Genomic DNA, 20,651 nt, shown 5'->3' on the forward strand with positions numbered 1-20,651 from the left:
TGCTGCACAATTTATATACTAGGACTAATTTTGTAGTCTCTTATTTGTTAAATTTTTAGTTGCTAGCAAACAGTAGCTTTAAAGGTGACAAAGTTAACCACTAAAAGCAATGATCATTTTTAAGCACAGTGTTTGGCAGCTCTGTCAGTGTTGAGAACATTTTTTCTCATGTATAAAAGTACTGGAAATGATGTCTATGTTGCCATAATTTTTAAATATACACAAAATCATGGGTGTTGCTCTTTACTTTTCTATTCAAAGGTTTTGGTCACCTAATGTATTTTTTGAAAAATTCTTAGTAACTAAAAGTAAATTGAAAAAACATCAGCCCAGCAACTCAAAGAGTTGTTGTAGAATTAATGCCTATATCATGACAATGACATATCTGTCTGTTTGTCTAACCTTAATCTTCAAGCAACCATTTTTAGTATTAGTTATTTCATTTTATTAAAATTGGCCCTTTCATAATTTTAGAAGAAATTGATTACATGAAAAAAAACTATGTGGCCCTCACTATTTACCACGGTCAGATGTCATATGAGAGACTAGGGAAAAAGATTGCTTTCACTCCCTACGACCTGATTGGTAAGGTCCAACTCACAACCTGTTTGCTTTAGTTTTGTGTCGGCGCTTCAGGGAGTAAATAGGTAGCCATCCCTATTGTAGAAGATGTAAGGTGGTTGTTGCAATGGTACAAAATAATGTATGTAATAGACGAGGCATGGAAGTGGATAAGCATATGGTTCTGTTAGCTCTGTAGAATGCTGAAGCCTGAGATCTTTGTGAATAGTTAAGGGTTAAGATTATTATAACTAATTGAAAAGTTCAGCAAATACTGAAACATTTTCAAATTGTGTTTTCCTCAGGTATTTTGTTCACCCTTTAATGCCAAGCTTTGAACTGTGGGTTTTAGTAAAAAGCTTATTTTTTCCTTATAAAATGCTATCTAAAAAATAATTGAAACTGGTTTTAAGCCTCAAGCATGGTAAAAACAGTTGATAAACTTTTTAGGTGAATATTTTGCATCTCTTAAAAATGAACTTAAACAAAATTTTAGTAGATTTTATCAAAAAGCACCAATATTTTTTATCATTTATGATTGTCTTAACTGTTTGAGGGATTTGGCTGTCAAAATGTTTCAAGATTAAAATTGACCAAACTTGATTAAACTCAAAACTTAAAAAAATTGAAACTTGTTAAAATGCTCAGAAAAAATATATGCTGAAATGAAATCACTAGGTTTGTAATTGTCTCTCTTTCGTTATTAATATCGGCTATTGCCTTGAAGTTAAAGTGTTATGTATCTATAATTTTAGACTCTTTGCAACTATTGAAGTCAGAATCGCATTCTCACTTGATCCGAGTATTTTAACATCAATGAAGTTTTGTCACTTTAAATCTTGCAACATCCAGGCTGTTAGAGCACCTAAAGCATTAAAAGAATTTTCAAATGATAGAAAAATATCATTATTATCTGATAAAATTAACTGCAATTTTGTGTAAGTTCATCTTTTACTGCATGTCAGCCTGACCCTCTCTAGGTGTGTGACCTGATAGCTGTGTTAGCTGAAAACCATTGAAAGAAGATAACTCCAAATGTATTTTTTTGATTAGGTGTCACCTATTGTTTATTATACAATCTCATTCAATGGTAGCCATTGCTGTGTGTATGTCTTGTAGGAGACTTGAAAACGTTTGTCTTTCTATTGTCCGCACTTGAACTTGTCAGATAGTATGTACATCAGCATGAGCCTGGTCTTCAAATCGTTAACCCGAATGTCAAATGTGTTTTAAAATTACATCCAACCGTAGTTGGTATCGCAGTCAATCCTTCATCATATCAGGTGTATATATTCACAAATATGTCATTACATTTTAAATCTATATATATATATATATATATTCAAATGTATCCTACTTGAAACTAAAATCAGAGTGCTCAACATAGGATGGAGCAGTATAAATTGGAAAGTCAAATATTTTACTTATCTTTCAGCTACTGTCAGTTTCCTGCTGGCGCATTCTTCAGGCTGCAAGCTTCCTGAAGCTTACAGCCTGAAGAATCCTTCCAGCCTGAAGAAAGCTTCCTGGCGCATTCTTCAGGCTGGAAGCTTACAGCCTGAAGAATACGCCAGCAGGAAACTGACAGTAGCTGAAAGATAAGTAAACTATTTGACTTTCCAATTTATATATATATATATATATGTATACCATGAATATCGTTAAAGGTGTTTGAGAGGAACAAAAGCCGGCAACACCTTTACCGGTAAATACACAGGAAGTTAGCAGTGTGAGTCCTGTTCCAACAACTATGCTGATAAGCAGATTAATTATTGTAAATTTACCAATGTTTGTTACTACCTTGGAAGTCTGGTAATCAGATGGCTTGTAGACCGGGTAGTATCGGTCAACACAAGCTAGCAGAACTTGCCAGTATCAGAATTGAGTCTCGCCTACCTTTAGGCTTCCGAACGCTACCCAAGTCTTTACATTTGGCTGTAAAGCTGGTGTGCCACTAGTGGCTAATGAACAAACAGTGTTGGCAATATTTGAAAAGTCATAAAAAATATCAGCCGGTGCCAGATATACTAGAATCCACAAGTAATTTAGCTTTCGGATCTCAGGCACTCCACACAAAACTCTTATGAGTAAAAGGTTTAGGATAACTGAAAAGATGTTGATAAATGTTAAACAGATTCCAAGTGTTTTAGCCTGCTCTCAACTTTCATCTGCGCTCGTTCTATAGTTTTGATCACTAGAACCCAAATAAATGAAGTCTGTGTGTCTGCATTTTTTAGTGTGTTTACAAGTTTGCATTTCCTGAAAGTGTTGATCCCTAAATAAGGGTTAACAAACTTCCAAGTAAATAATAATCGTCAATAGAAATGCTAAGTTGTTGATAAAAACGACCATAGACATAAAACTGTACAAACAGCATCTCAATCTAGATCTTACTATATACTGGCTAGTGCCTACTGACATCACTCTAGCTTTGTCTTAGGTTAGTATGAAAAGTTCATTTTATAATATAAAAGTTCATCATCATTACTCTAATGCTATTGTTTGTTGCTATTATCTGACATTTGTCTTTATAGTTTTATACACTTTTCTACTAAAACTATTTATAGAGAAAAAAACAGAGTTAAAGATCTATTGTCACCAAAACTGTATTCTCGCTATAGTTAAAATTCCATACAGTATAACCACAGAAACCCTTAAAAACTAAGCAGTTTTCTTCTACAGTTAAAATAGTACTGAACCAATAAAATTATTTTCTCTTTCTGTTATTTTTAGCTAAATATTACATAACGCAGTTCATTTCTTATGTCAGGTTACATCATCAGGGCTAATTTTCCAACTAACTGTTCACTTTTTGTGCATTGTACTTTTCAAATAAAAAAATTTCAGCTTCATCTTGAGCAGTGCCACCCTTATTAATCAATTATTTTTTCTATGTGCCTAATAACTCAGTAGGTTATTGATCTTCGAGTGTAAGCAAGAGGAAATAAGAAGCCTATTTATTAAAAAAATCATTTGAAGTGACACTGACTAATTTCTCTTTTCATAAATAAGCTATATACGATGCTGTACTGATGGCCATGTCACCTGTTTTGTTGGTATTCATCATGATAATAGATGACAACCATACTTTTCTGCCAAGTTTATCCTGAACTGTAGCAACAACTTTCTCAATTTGTTTTGTAAATTAAGGGATTGCAGTTAAAGCTGAAAACAGATTTTGAAACTTTGTTGTGCATATTAAAAGGTGTGCTAAAATTGTAGTGTTAGCGCATGAAATCCTTGCAGATAGGCCAGTTAGAGTGGAAAATAGTATTAACAGAATTTTTGATGCTATAATGATGACTTGGAAGTGTTTTTCTCCATAAAGTGCATTTTTGCTGATAATTTTAGTTTGGCCTCTTTAGCAAACTGGATCTTGAAAGTTCTACGCGGAAGTTATTGATTTCATTTTATCATAGACAAGACATCATCAAGACTAAAATAACATAATTTAACAATATCCAAGTGAGCAGTTTATATGGGTAAAATACAAAAAGAAAAAAGTGACTAAGGAAAGAAGAATAAAATAAGGTTTTTAACTATCAGTGATCGCAAATCGGATCACTAGAAACAAAGCAAATGTGATGCATTCTCGCAAAGGCTTAATGCAAACTGGGCAGCAATCCTTTGTTCGCTAACAAAAACGTTGCTTCTTACATAGTGATAAATGACAGTATGTTCAAGCTACAGCTGTATTTTAGCTAACACGTGTTATGTGTACAATAATAAATATTATATGGTTTTAATTTCACTAGAGCATCAATAGAAAGAAAATGAGTAACAGTTCTGTGCTCTAATAATTGTAAGTGATCTATGAACAGAATAAGACTGTTATTTTGGGACTTTTTTACAGTTGTAAGTCATGAGCTTGAATTTAGCTCAAATGACTCAACTTATAAAACTCTTCTTCAAATAAAACTGTTCAACAGTTATTATAATTTAAAAGGAGAATGATCTTTTTCCTATTAAAAACTGTAATTTAATCTGTGACGTCCGAAAGAGTGATATTGCACCAACTCGTAATGTGACAAAGAGCGGGATGGGAAAACCCCCAGACAGTGTAGTGAGGGTGATTAAAAACACAAGCACTGGCTAGTGGGAGTATGGAAAAACATATTATACAAGATCTGGAAGGAGCTTGATGGCACCTTCTCTCTTGAACCTGTAGTGATAGACACTCTACTTTGTTATTATTTTATCAAAATGAATACCATCCTTATTGACGAATTTTTGGTTCATAAGATAATGAATCTATTAAATTGGAAAGCTTCTCTGCTATCAACTTTAAGATACGATTGAGCTTTTACCTGTTTAATTGACAACACAGAGAGCTTAGATAAGTCGACTATATTTGTACATGTCTTGTAGAATTTAGCAGAGAGTTTAAAGGTTGACTTGCAACAAAATTCACATTACCGTTATTTGATATGAAATGATTCACCATGTCTTACTCTGTTGTGTTGTAAGTGCAAAATATGTGGAAAGGTGATTACAAGCACTTAAAAGCTGAAAAACAAAAAGAAAATTGCAGCCACATGAGACCGCCGTAGTTTGGATTCCCTTTCCAGAACGACTCAAATGTGATGTAGTTGTGAGAGATGGTTTCTGTTTACACTTTCTTGCAACCTTATTCGTCAAAATATTTTCACAAATATACTTCACGCATTCAATAAAACTATGTCTATTGTTCTTACGCGTCTGTTTTATCGTCATTGTAATGCTGTCACTTTTAGCACTGATATCTTATAACTTACCGTAAAAAATTGTTAAACTTTTTTAACCTTAGCTCGAAGGAGTACATATCATTGTATGATAATCATGATGAGCCTGTTGGTCACCTGTGATAATCGAAAAGTGCTGCAAAAATTATTTGCAAAGTATTGGGTCACATGATCAAAGAACGACTTGATGATTGAATAATGCCGAAACAAAACTGTAAAGTAGTGAGCATATATATTTGATACGGGGTATTCGGTAAAACCCGAAGTGTTTGTCATAAACTAGTACTACGATAAGTTTTATATTGAGCTTTGTATTGGCCTTTCAATTTACGTGAGAACATACGTGACAAGACGATAACCAAATTTCGTGGTTATGTCATCGAAATAAAGAGATTCTAATCTACGGCCGCTTTTCGTTTTTGAGCTTCTAAGAACTTGTAATCACATTTCCACATATTCGGCACTTACAACACAATAGAGTAAGACATGGTGAATTTTTTGATACCAAATAACTGTAATGTGAATTTTGTTGCAAGTCAACCTCTAAGGCCTGAAAAATTGAATAATATGTGCCGAGCCAACTGGAAGTAGACCTACATGAAGAACTATTATTTAGCGTTTGCTTGAATGCTATCTTGTCATAAAATATATTTGTGTTTTTGTGTACAGTAAACCCTATGATCTTTGCAACATATAACACTAAGTTATGTCAATGACAACTATCAGCATGATGAAAAGCTGATTACGAACTATTGGACCAGGATTGGGTGCCATATGTAATTTTGTTGAACCAGAGGATAACAAAGTTCAAAAGAAAACGCAACATGACGTTACTATTTCTACGTTTCCAAATCGAGATACGACGGAAAAGCAGGTACTGTTTTGATAGTTATTCCTTAGAAGATGGCTTACACTCTACCAGGTATGCTATCAGAGAATAAAATTGATACTTGACTATACAGTCAACATCAACAATGCAGAAGTGGTTAAAAAATTAAAGCTGTGATCCATTCAGGTGTAGGAGCACAGCGCTACTACCGGTACTTTTGTATAGACATTAGGTTTTGCTATATGCTATGTTAATTGCACTTTGCTAAAACCATTGTGTTTTGTGGCTTAATGTCTCTTTGTAAATATGTTATATTAACGCTGTAAGTAGTTTATGTAAACTTGGTTACTGGCAGAGCATTTGGAGGTTTATTTCAGGTATATTCATACCGTGAATAGGGTGTACCTGCACCCAGAAAGAAAGTGCTCTAACATTTCAGAATTCAGAGAGTGGAGTGATTGCGCATTGTATAAAAAACTTAGTGTAAAAAGATGTAGCGAATGCAAAACATTAAAATTATTAATAAATGTTTCTCTATATTGCGTGAGAAAGAATGATAGCAATAAAACTGTAAATTTTAGTCTTATCACAGCAGATGTTTTGTAATCCATTTGAACAAATAAATGTAGCAAACCTTCTTTAGAATTTTCTAAAGAACCTAATTGTTACCACTGACACTGTAAACAGATGAAGGAAATTAGATTTACAAAGGACAGAAAACCCCCAAGCTAACTATTAAGTGTTCATGTATAACCAGGTTGCCTAGAAGAAAAATTTTGTTCAAAAAAAGCTGTTTTGCCTAACTGAATATTTTACCCGAAATATTCTGTTCCGTGAATAATTATGTTTTAATTGCTCTTTTTCACCAGTTAGATCAATTTCTGGATCAAATTATTCATTAATGATCTGAGCATCAACTTTATATAGAAACACCATTTTCTTAAGAGAATAGATTCCAATAAAATGGAAAAATTTAAAATTTATGGCGTCTTAACATTATGGCGTCTTAACATTAACATTTATGGCGTGGTACGTAGGTACGTAGGTACGTAGGTACGTAGGTACGTAGGTACGTAGGTACGTAGGTACGTAGGTACGTAGGTACGTAGGTGTGTAGGTACGTAGGTACGTAGGTATGTGCGTATGTAGGTATGTGCGTATGTAGGTATGTGCGTATGTAGGTTTGTGCGTATGTAGGTATGTGCGTATGTAGGTATGTGCGTATGTAGGTATGTGCGTATGTAGGTATGTGCGTATGTATGTATGTGCGTATGTATGTATCTGCGTATGTATGTATGTGCGTATGTATGTGCGTATGTATGTGCGTGTGTGCATATGCGCGTACGCGCGTACGTGCGTATGCGCTTATTCGCGTATGGGTGTATGTATGTGTGCGTGTGAATGCGCGTGTGAATGTGCGTGTGTGTATGTGCGCGTGTGTATGCGCGTGTGTATGCGCGTGTGTATGCGCGTATGTGTGTGTGTATGTGCGTATGTGTGTGCGTATGTGTGTATGTGCGTATGTGTGTGCGTATGTGTGTGTGTATGTGCGTATGTGTGTGTGTATGTGCGTATGTGTGTATGTATGTGCGTATGTGTGTATGTATGTGCGTATGTGTGTATGTATGCGCGTATGTGTGTTTGTATGTGTGTATGTGTGTGTGTATGTGTGTATGTATGTGTGTATGTGTGTATGTATGCGTGTATGTGTGTATGTATGTGTGTATGTTTGTATGTAAAGGGGATGACTTTCCCTACTTATATTACTTTTACTTTATGTTGCTATGAAGTGACATTAGTTATATTTTGTGGAAAGTTTGCATATATTACTAGAACTCTGTCTTGACATAAAAGCAGAGGTCAAGGTCTTTTGCCATCAAAACTGTGCTTTCACTGTAGGTAAGATAGCGCATGATGTAAGCAACAAAAACTTATAGAAACAAAGCACTGTTCCTTTCTACTAGATACATCTTGTTGAACATAACATGAGAGGTTAGGTTTCTCTTTTATTCTAAGCTAATGATAACGCAACATAATTTGTTACTAATTGCATGTTACAGCATCGGCACTAATGGCCCAACTGACTGTTATGTTTGCGCAACACGCTTTTCAAATAAAGTTTTTGCTTCTTATTGTGCAGTGCCACTCTTATTAATCAATGATGTTATCCATGTATGTAACAACTCGACAGGTTAGTGATCTTCAAGTGTCAGCAAGATGAAATAAATAGCCTCCTTATTACAAAAAATCATTTGCAGTGACACTGACTAACTTCTCTTTTCATAAATAAACTTTTTATGATCCTGTGCTGATGACCATGTAACCTGTTTTGTTTGTATTCATCAGGAGCATAAATGACAGCTTCACCTCGCTGCCAGGTTTATCCTAAACTGTAATAACAACTCTCTCAGTTTGTTCTGTAAATTAAGGAACTGCGTCTGAAGCTAAAAAAAGATCTGAAACTAATGATATGCATATCAAAAGATGTGCTAGAAGTGTATTGCTAGGACATCAAATCTTTGTAGATAGTCCAGTAAGGATTGAAAATAGCACTAATAAACTTTTTGGTGCTATGAAAATGCTTTTTAAGTGCTTTCTACACCATAAAGTTGCTTTCTGCTAATTATTATGACTTACCCTGTTTAAGGAACTGGACCAGTTAAGGTCTTCAATAATGTTATTTATTTTATTTTAGGCAAGACATCATCAAGGCTAAAATTACCCTATTTAATAATTTCCAATTGTGCAATTTATATGAAAAAAGATTAAAAAAACAAACTAGTGACAAAGCAAAGCAGAATAAAATGTAACATACATACTAGTTTTCTCAAATCAGATCACTAGTCAAAAAGCAAAGCCTCACTCATTCTCGCTATATGGCTTAATGTATAATGGGCTGCAATTCATTGTCTGCTTAAAAAATGTTGCGTCTAAAATATGATGAGTGCTGGTGGCTGCAAGCTACAGCGGTACTTTAGCTAACACTAGCTGTGCTACCCGGCATTGATCGAGTAATAAAAAATTCTTTGGACAGAAAATTTATTGGCATTTAACATATAGCAACATTTGCCATACTAACTTTCAAACTACATATCATGAGAGAAGTGTTTTGTGTAGTCGGAATAAAAGTTCACTAAATCTCATTAGAATGAAAATTAATTATTCCACGACCAAACACAAGTAAAGCGAGTGATTGGGAGCTTTATGATAAATGCATATGCGCACAGAACTCCCGAAAAATTATCCTTCAACAGCTGTAACCAAACCCTTGTACTGAAATCCTATCACAAAATTTAACCATTTTTGTGTAGGGTCGAAGGTTTCTGTAATTAACGTAGAAGTACTGAAAGGTAATCGTTTCTTTTGTGCCGATTCGATTTAATTATTCGATTTTATAAGATTATTATATGATTTAATTATAAGAATAATTATTCGAATTTACCAGATCGAAGAATATAGTGACCGATGTTGTGCAATATGTTACTGAAATCTGTTTAGATTTTTAAATTTAGCATAATTTTTTTAATATAAATTCAGAAATCTAAATAAATATCACAACTTATTAATATTCTATGGCATTGTCCAATTGCCGAAGGTTTCTGTAATTAACATAGACCGTTTGAGGCATAGACCGATTTACAGGTACGAAAATGTGGTACACAGTTTATTAGCCTTTGTTTTTTTCCAATTACTGTAGGTTTTATTAAATTATCTAGAACATTAGCCAAATCTCTTTACATCTTATGTACAAGCTAGGGCCAAACTACAATGCCCCTTTGTGACAAGAATATTTCTTTATTTTACTACAGTTTGCAGAGAACTTCCAAACCCGTGAATGCTAATGCTTGCTTTCTGTTACAGATCGCTGTCAAAACCATTCTACATTCAACACAACCAACTTTCAAACTGTGTATATTACACAGCAGTTTGCCATTTTACTTTTAATATTGCATTTCAGAGATATAATAAACATATTTCATTATTGCTGTTGTTAGTTAAATTACGTACAGTAGGTTAGGCCTACAGATTTAATTAATATTAATTTTATTTTTGTCAAACATAAAATTGAGATACTAGTAGAACAGGTGTGATTTTTATACAACCTTTTGTTCTGCATAATTGACTTTTAGAATTTCATTTCAAAACAACTTGACAACTACTATGGACATACAACCTCCCAGAGCACCACGTCGTCACAGTGGCTGTCCACGTGTCTCACAATTTTTACGTAGAAGGAAAAATATAAGGTCCTCACAGCAACCATCAACATCAAATGCTAATGTTCAACAACACGCTACTCAAAATAATAACAACTCATCTGATTCAGAGAATTCTTTGCTACATGATGTAGGTAATGTAACTGATATGAGCTTGGCAGCCGCTTTGTTTCCAGATGATGATCATGATTTTATGGACATCATTGGCCATGAAAATATTGCACCAAATATTGCACAAAACAATATTGCTCCTCCCAATGCTGCCCCCTCCATCACATTCCTCATTCTCAATCTTTAGATTTTCCCGATTTTCAAGAATTGTGTAACAACTTTCTAGGCAAACTTGACAACAACATATCACAGCTCACATGTACTAGACTAAATGAAAAACATCTCATCACATACAATGCTCAAATACAACTATGTCATACATGCCAACAAGTTAGACCTGACACTGTTAATAAATTTAGTGCAGTCAACAATATGGACTCAAGTCCATCTGTTGAATTGTTATGAATTGTCACTTTGGTCATGGGCTGTATGACAGGGGAATTTCTAGTTTTATAATAAAAACTGTCTTTGAACTATTATCAGTGGAGAAGTAACAGTTCCGCGCTAAGATGTGCATAGGTGCTCTATTAACAGAATGAGGCTGTTATTTTGTGACTTTTAATACTTTCATAAGTTATGAGAGCGGATATAGCTCATATGACTCAACCTATGAAATTCTTTCACATAAAACTGTTCAATAGTTATTTTAGTTTAAAAATATGCAAAAAAACACTTTGAATAAATAAAGTTTTTTGCAAGTCCCAGAGAGATGGCCTGACTTACTTGAAGTGTTAAACTTTAAAATCAATTAACAGTTAAGGTTTTATGTAGAACTTAAAAGAAATTTATATAAAGTATAAACATCTTAATTGAAGGATAATAAAGATGTGCAAATGCTAAGTAAATATTATAAAAGGTCTACCAATGCTAATCATGCTTATTTGCACAATTACAACTCAACTAAGAACAACCCTTGAGAAGTTGAACAAAAGTTTTCAGAAAACTGTAAAAAAGGTTACAGTGCTAAAATTTTGTCAAATAATTGTAATTTTGCTAAAGATCTTATTTGTGTAAATAAGATATAAACCATCACTCTGTTTTTGCCAACTTTGTTTAATAAAACTGCTAAAATATGAGTAATAAAATTAACACTAGCAAATTCTTACATGTTATCCACCTATATAAGGAAAAAGGTTTTTCTTGTGTATTTTTTGGCTTTTCTCAACTAAATATTACATACATGTAATACAGTTTAGTTCTCATGTCAGGTTACAGCCTTAGCACAACACACTTTCAAATGTAAAACTTTAGCTCAATCTTGAGCCGTGCCACCCTTATTAATCAATGATTTTTTTTATGTGTGTAACAACTCAACAAGTTAGTGATCTTCAAGTGTCAGCAAGAGGAAATAAATAGCCTTCTTATTACAAAAACTCATTTGCAGTGACACTGACTAATTTCCCTTGTATATAATTAACTCTATATGATGCTGTGCTTATGACCATGTCACCTGTTCTGTTGCTATTCATCACAAGCATATATGACAACCATACCTCACTGCCAAGTTTATCCTGAGCTGTAATAACAGCTCTCTCAATTTGTGCTGTAAATTAAGGAACTGCATTTGAAGCTAAAAACAAATTAGAAACTAATGATATGCATATTAAAGCTTGTGCTAAAAGTGTAGAGCTAGGGCATGAAATCTTCACAAATTTTTCAGTTAGATTTAAAAATAGTAATAATAAAATTTTTGATGATCTGAAAAAAGTTTCTAAGTGTTTTCTATGCGGTAAAGTTGCTTCTTGCTAATTATTATGACTTAACCTCTTCAGAGAACTGGACCACCGAAGGTCTTCACTGATGTTATTGATTTTATTTTATCATAGACAAAACATCATCAAGACTGAAATAATATTATTTAACAGTTTCCAAGTGTGCAATTTCTATAATAAACTACAAAAACAAACTAAGGACAAAGCGGAGAAATGTAAAATATAAAATACATCAGATCACTAGCCAAAAGGGAAACTGTGACTCATTCTTGCTCAGGCTTAGTATAAACTGGACTGCAATCCATCATCGGCTAACGAAAATGTTGTGTTTAACTTAATGAAGAAGGCTGGTGATTGGAAGTGACAGTTTTACTTTAGCTAGTATATCTTAGGTGCACATTACTAAGCATATATGACTGCTATTTTCTTACAGTCACATCAGAGTGAAAATTAATCAATTTATAATAAATACTGTTTGTGAATCTATATACATGTATATATAATTATCAAAGTTTATTGTATGTCCTTCGGTATGTTCAGCTATGGCTACCAACATCTTGGAATTAAAATTATGTGCTATGGTGAATTTGAACGGACCAAAATTGCTTCCGCAAATTCTCTATCCACAAGCTTTACCACTGAGCTATGCAAAGCATATTGATTGATGACATTATCATATAGCGTATTCACACACTAAATAGTGTATTATTTGAAACTAAATGAAATCTATTAACTCTATGAAACACGATGCTTTGTTGCATTTTCATGAACTTCATTTTCGGCTTTTCATAAGATTCAATTGTTAAATCGCGAGGGAGGTCAATACTTTTTGCCAGAACAACTATTTTATCTTGAGTAGTAATGGCCTCTATATTCTCTCACCATTCGGTAAGACAAAGAATATCCAATATCCCATTTTTACTTTTGTAATAGGGTGGAGAGGTAGGTACCAGTAACGTCGTATTCAAAATTTTGATGGATAGTTTCTGCTGGAACTGGAATTCTTTTTATGCACGCACGCACCCACACACAAACACACACTTCTATGCACAAATTGTTAATAATAATTCTACATATTCAGGTTTTTTATTTCATCTTTTTCAGTTAGTATTTATTGTATCCTTACAGAATGATGTTTTATTGTAATTGTAGCAAAGCAAACGTAATTTAACTATCACTTGCTAATTATTCAACATTCACATCAAACTTCTTTTTTTCGTAGCTGTTTTAAGTTTTTTTTACTTTATTTGACCTACATAAAAGGTTTTCCTCATGATCTGAAGTTTGAAAGTTCATGTGGTTTACCAAAGTTTGAAAGTCCTTACCGTTGTTTTTTTCACAATTAAACAAAACACTTTTTTCATGATATGTAGGTTAAAAGTAAATGTCAAGGACAAGTCAACTTTCTGTCCAAGGACCTTGTTATTACTCAGGCAACGCCAGGTACTGCAGCTAGTTATTATCTATAGAGAAGTAATATTTTCACGGTCTAATAAGTTTAAGTATTTTATTAAAAGAGCGAGACTTTTATTTTGTAAATTTTTAATTTAATTTAAATTAATCTTGGTGGGATTAATTTCGGCTTAAAAAATTTTCTGTTTAGAAACAGAATGGCATTCGTGAGGAAGGTTCAAGTTTTGTCAATTTGCATTACACTTCTAAAGCAGAGTGGTTTTCAGGCTTTCAACTTAGTCGGTTTTTAGACTTTGACTTGTAGGAGGGGTAACATCGGTTCACGAAAACACAAACAGAGTTTGCACTTTTGAAAATCCTGAAGTTGGTTAATCTCTAAATGGAGATTACCAAACTTTGGAGTAATTTAAGTAGCGCTAAATGTCCTTACAGTAAGCACTTACGATGTACAAGCAGCATTTAAATATAAAGCATACTACATCTATATACTGGCTGATGCCTACTGACATTTCCCATACTTATTCTTGTGATAGCATGAGAGACACGTTTTAATATATATTTATAACAGCTGATTTTCCCTACTACTATTACTTCTACTGAGTCGTCAACTGACTGTTGACTTCTTTGTGCAACATTGTTTTCAAATAAAATAACTTTATTTCCATCTTGAGCAGTAACACCCTTATCAATCAATTATTCTATCTATGTGCTTACCAGCTCAACAGGCTAGTGATCTTCATGTGGCAGCAAAAGGAAATAAATAGCCTCCTTATTACAAAAAAATAATTTGCAGTGACACTGGCTAATTTCCGTTTTTGTAAATAAACTATACAATACTGTGCTGATGACCATGTTACCTGTTTTTTTAGTAATCATTATGATCGTAAATAACACCTATACCCCGCTGGCAAGTTGATGCTGAACTGTGATAATGACTCTTTGAAATTGTTTCGTAAAGTAGGGCACTGCAACTGAAGCTAACACGGACTTTAAAATCTTATATGCATATTCAAAGGTGTACCAAAATTGAAATGCTAGAAGACAACCTTTGAAAATTATGCAGTTAGATTGGCAAATAGAATTATTAAACTTTTTACTCTGTGAAAATGGCTTCGAATTGTTTTCTACAATATAGTCTTGATCTTTGCTAATTATTACCACTTATCTTTTTTAGCGAAATAGACTACTGAGGGTTTTCACTGATGTTATTGATTTCATTTTATCATAGACAAGACATTATCAAGATTGAAATAACATAAATTCACAGTTTCCAAGTGTGTGATTCATATGGATAAAATACAAAAACAAATGAGTGGCAAAGTAAAAAAGAATTAAATAAAGCACGCCTATCAATTTCCTCAAATAAAATCACTAGTCAGAAAACAAATCTTAGCTCATCCGGTTCACTGTTAGTATTGATTAATATTCAAAAGTGTACATCTAGCGTGTGCAATGGCGGAGAGGGTATAGCGTATATGGTAAGAGCAATGGGTGCGATAAGAATGGCTTAGCCTTGTGGTTGTGCAACCTTATTAGTAGACTTGCAATTTGAATGCTGTCAGTTCAAATCAGGTACGAGGGTGATTTTGCGTTTCTAAAACTTTATTGCTGCAAGAAGACAGACGAACAACAGGCGCACAAACACTGAGTTTTATGTATATACAGTATATACTGTATATATATGGTGTATACAGTATGCTGCTTTTGTATATATACTGTACATATGCACACCAAAAAGTTGTAAGCAGAATGAAGCTAGTAAGGAACTTCCACGTTAAACAGCTGAGAGTTGATGAAGGAACTCTATCAAGTTTCTTTTTCTGATGGTAAGCAATGATTGCTATGGCTACTACTATGCGGCTGACTCCTACGGACGTTGAGGCTCCAGCTAAAATTAATAAGAATTCTGATGTGATTGCTATAAAGTTTAGATGGCAGTGAAATGCTACTAGGTTGTAGGTAGTCAACCTTAATTTTAGAGTTTATTATTTTTAAACTTGAAAATTCAATTCAAGAGCACTAACTGTCCATGTCTTTATCCCTACTATTGTTTGTAATAATAGTTTGTATTTTATTCTTACAAGCTTGTTTTTAGCCACCTAGGCTGCGTGATTTTTCTCCACTACTGTCTTTGCACCAACAACTTGAGTTATCGATTTGTGGCTCTGAGACCTCTGCGTCATTTCCTGCTTGTTGTAATTATATTAATTCCAGTGGTAGTAGGTCTATTTGTAGCGTATGCTCTAAAAGTAGACTGATGATTAGTTGCGCAAGTCAAGAATGTAGTAGTGGAATTCATTGCAATGATTCTATTAGCCTCTGTTCTATGGGTAGACAGTTAGCTAACTGTCGATGTCCAGACTTAACAAGGTTTTAGTAGTTGAATTTATCCTAATAGTTCTAGTAGCCTCTGTTTTACGAGTCAACTTGTAGCTGGTAATAGAGGCGCTAGTGCGCGGCACAATGTGAGTGGTGGATGGGTTAGTTCTTTTATTCAGATGTGTGGAGAAAGTTAGTCTATTAATATTATAGCACCTTGAGTTAACACACATTTGGTTAGCCCTATTAACCCTTAGCCGTGTTAAGTCTATTTGGAAATGGTCTCAGGTCAAATTTATACTGTTCTGCATTTATAAGGAGAGAGAATTAAATGGACCATGCAGGCTAAGTCACTAATTTAAAAGAGAGGCAGCAATTAGTTTTAAGGATTTATCTTTGTCCAAACTGTTCAGGCACACACTAAACTTTTAGAATATGTGATATACATGTATGCTTTTGCATTGCAAATTAGCTACTGTTAATATTAGTAGAATTTGACAGACTGAGCGTCGTTATAAGTATTATAGTTGCTTAAATGAAAGTGTACAAGAGAGAGGGAGAATTTGCACGGATTGCATATCTGGACCACTAACTCTGTATAAAAGCGACTATGAGTGAGCTGCAAATAATAGTGTACATTACACCGCTATGTGTAGAATCTTTTGCTTTGAATCATTTCAAGGTAAGACTTTGCCTTTTTTCTGTAACAAGTTCATTTTTTATTTACGTATTATTTGAACAGGGTTAGTGAATAAGAATATTAAAGATTTTCAGGCAGTTTGTTGTCTAGATGATCTGAAGCTCACTTACCCAGCTTATGAGACACAGCCTAGTTGTTAGATCGGTGTTTCACAGATTGCTGATACGCCAGCTATCAAGGCTGTTTTACAACTAGATTCCACCATCACAATGCAGTAGTTATCTACTTCTGACACAAAAGTGGGACAACTCTAATGATAATAGTAAGCGAGAACTGCAGCAAATTCCCAGATATAGTTCATTTATATAAAAACTAAAACTGGAATTTGATTTTTCTCTGAGGCTAAAGCTGCTAATTACATACTTTTGAAAAAAGAAAGTTTTTAGACGGAGTTCTTAGAAGCCTATCTTTTTAGTTCACAAGTCAGGGAGTAACATTTTCACTACTACACTTACTACAAAGTGTATTGTGTTTACATTTATTTATAACAGAACCATCACACTCTTAACAATTGTTAGCAATAGATGGATATTAGCAGAATAGCGGAGGAGCTTTTTGCAACCAAAATAATCATGATGCAAACTGATAACTCTAGTGTGAAGACATCCTTTGGCAAAGTCAATTGCATCACTTATCTCTATCACCTTCTGCCTTAAGACTTCACAATTTTTAAGCCTTTTAATATGCCCTCGCTTGATGGAAACTCATAAGTGATGCATTTGGTGACATTTTTAGGGAAAAATTTCTCGCAAAAAACAGGCACAAAAATAACATTGTATCATTGGTCATGCCAATAAATGTAGCAGGCAACTAAGATGAAGACTTTCTATATTTTGAACAACATTGCTCATAAAAACAAGGGCACAAATATTATTACCTTAGCATCGGTCATGACAATGAATGAGGTATATAATTTAGATGAAGATTAAACTTCATGAGTAATAAATCCTGGTATGGAAGGTATAGCTTACATGAGTTGTGAATCCTGGTATAGAAGGTATAGCCCACAGTAACTGTGGACATACATGATCAGCGATGCGGGAGGTTTAAAATTATAAGCAATGTATTTTATTCATCAAACAATATTGCTGCTTTTTCCTATTTCTGGTGCAGTTTTATATCTCAAGTTCAAGCCAAGCCCTAGGATTTGTTGCAGAATAATTTATATACTAGGACTAATTTTATAGTTTCTTATCCGTTAAGTTCTTAGTTGCTAGCCAAAAATAGCTGTAAAGGTGAGAAAGTTGCCACTGAAAGCAATGACTGTTTCTAGGCATAGTGTTTGGCAGCTCTGTCAATGCTGAGAACACTTTTTCATGTATAAAAATAAAGAAAATGATGTTTAAGTTGTCACATTTTTTAAATATACAAAAAAATCGTGAGTGTAGCTTTTTACTTTTCTACCCAAAGGTTTCGTTCAGCTAATATACTTTTTGAAATATTCTTAGTAACTAAAAATAAATTGAAAAACATCAGCCTAGCAACCCAAAGAGTTGTTGTGGCATTGATGCCCATATCGTTACGATGAGGTATCTGTCTGTGTGTCTAACCTTACTCTTTATGCAGCCATTGTTACCATAAATTATTTCATTTTATTAAAACTGACTTGTTCATAATTTTAGAAGAAGTTGATTACATGAAACAAAAACTATGTGGCCCTCACTATCTACTACGGTCAGATGTCACATGAGAGACTGGAGGAAAAGGCTGCTTTCACTCCCTACCACCTGATTGGTAAGATCAAACTCACAAGCTGTTTGCTTTAGTTTGTGTGCCAGTGCTTCAGGGGGTAATTAGGTAGCCATCGTTATTGTAAAAGATGTAAGGTGGTTGTTGCAATGATACAAAGGGATGTATGTGATAGACGAGGCATGGAAAAGTTCAGCAAATACTAAAACTTTTTCAAATGGGTTTTTTTAAGCATTTTGTTCACCCTTTAATGCCGAGCCTTGAACTGTGGGTTTTAGTAAAAAGCTGAATTGTTCTGTAGAAGATGCTATCTAAAAAGTCATTGAAACTGGATTTAATCCTCAGCCATTGTAGAAATAGTTGACAAACTTTCTAAGTGAATATTTTGCATCTCTTAACAATGAACTTACCCAAAACTTTAGTAGATTTTTATCAAAAGTACCAATATCTTTTATCATTTATGATTGTCTTTAATGTTTGAGGGATCTGGCTGCCAGTACAGTTCAAGATTAAAATTGACAAAACTTGATCGCCGTTAAAACGCTCAGAAAAATAAATGCTGAAATGAGATCACTAGGTTTGTAATTGTCTCTCTTTCGTTATTGATATTGGCTATTGACTTGATGTTGAAGCGATTTGTATCTCTATTTTGTCATATTCTTCGCAACTACAAATGTCCTAATCGCATTTTCCCTTGATCCGAGTATTTTAGCAACGATAAAGTTTTGTCACTGTAAACCTTGCAACATCCAGGCTGTCAGAGCACTTCAAGCATTAAAATAAATTGCAAATAATAGAAAAGTACCAATAATCAATAATATCCCAAATAATCAGCTAAAACTGAGTGTAAGCTCATCTTTTACTGCATGTCGGCCTGACCCTCTCTAGATGTGTGACCTGAGAGCTGTGTTAGCTGAAAACCATTGAAAGAAGATAACTCCAACTATGTTTGCTTGAATAGGTGTTACCTATTGTTTATTATATAATCTCATTCAACGGTAGCCATTGTTGTGTGTATGTCTTGTAGGAAACTTGAAAACACTGGCCTTTTTTTGTCCACCTTTGAACTTGTCAGATAATCTGCACATCAGAATGAGTCTAGTCTTCAAATCATTTACCTGAATGTCAAATGTGTTTTAAAATCACCTTCAAGAGTAGTTGGTATCACAGCCACTCCTCCATCATGTCAGGTGTATATATTAACAAATACGCCTTTACATTTTCAATTTATATATAAATAAACTAAGTGTTTGTTTGTGTTTGTCTGTTGTATGTCCAGTTTATAGCGGTTGGTTAAAATACGCAAACTAGCAGTTCTTGAACTACTAATAAAAAAAGTGTGATTGAACTTTCTCAAAAACAATTCCCTTCCGGTCTGATGTGCTATGAGAGAGCGTAAAAATTATAAGCGCAATTGATTCAAGTTGTTGCAAGTGGCTGCGTGTTGTAGTTGTAGTTTGCTTGGCTTGACATCTGTGCATCCAAATTGACGGATTCAATTCCTGCGGCATGCAATTTTTTTTAACACCTAAACAGAAGGACAGACACAGATCTTATTATAGTAAATATTCAGACCAGCTTAAATTAATCAAATTCATACAATTCATATTCACGAATTCCAACCAATTCACAATTTAATAAAAACCATTTTGTTACCCGTGCAGCACTGAGCATTCATTTACTCAATTATATGGTCAGATAATCAAGTGTGGAGTTATATGATTCACATCAAAACTCAAATAGTTCCTTTGATATTAAGAAATGAATAGCATTTATATTAATAATTAGTTCTATTAAACTATTTATGGTACTTCTGGTGATCTTGCATAAAATATTTGTATGAAAAACTTGATTTTGCTTGGTATTGTATCTTAAATGAATTAATGTTTATTTTTACAAATAACTTGTTATGTAATTTGGTTGTGTCGGTAATGATTATAGTTTTAAGTGGCTCAGCAAACACTTCAGTGAGATCATATTTACCTGTTCTTCTCATTAGGTAATCATACCTCCTATAATCAAACAATTGAGAAACTGTGATATGGAAAACTCTTTTATTAATGATTTCAGTATATTTCAAAACTATTTAGCTTTTTCTGGCATGATTTCAACAGTTCTGCAGTAATTAAATGTAGGTTTGGCTTTCTTTTATTGTGAAGCTATTACTTAGTCTATTTATTTGTTGGTTATGATAGTCTTGTATTTTCTTAGAAGTTAATATTAAAAAACAAGTAACAAAGTATAATGTTACAGTCAACTTTCATTTTGGTGGTACCCAAATACTATATAAACTAATGATTTTACTTGCGCTAAGGTTAGTCAGTTAATACCATGATTGTATTATGTATAGGTACATGCATCGTGACAAAAAGATTGTTT

Source organism: Watersipora subatra, chromosome 8 (genome assembly GCF_963576615.1).
Source record: "Watersipora subatra chromosome 8, tzWatSuba1.1, whole genome shotgun sequence".
Classification (NCBI taxonomy): Eukaryota; Metazoa; Bryozoa; class Gymnolaemata; order Cheilostomatida; family Watersiporidae; genus Watersipora; species Watersipora subatra.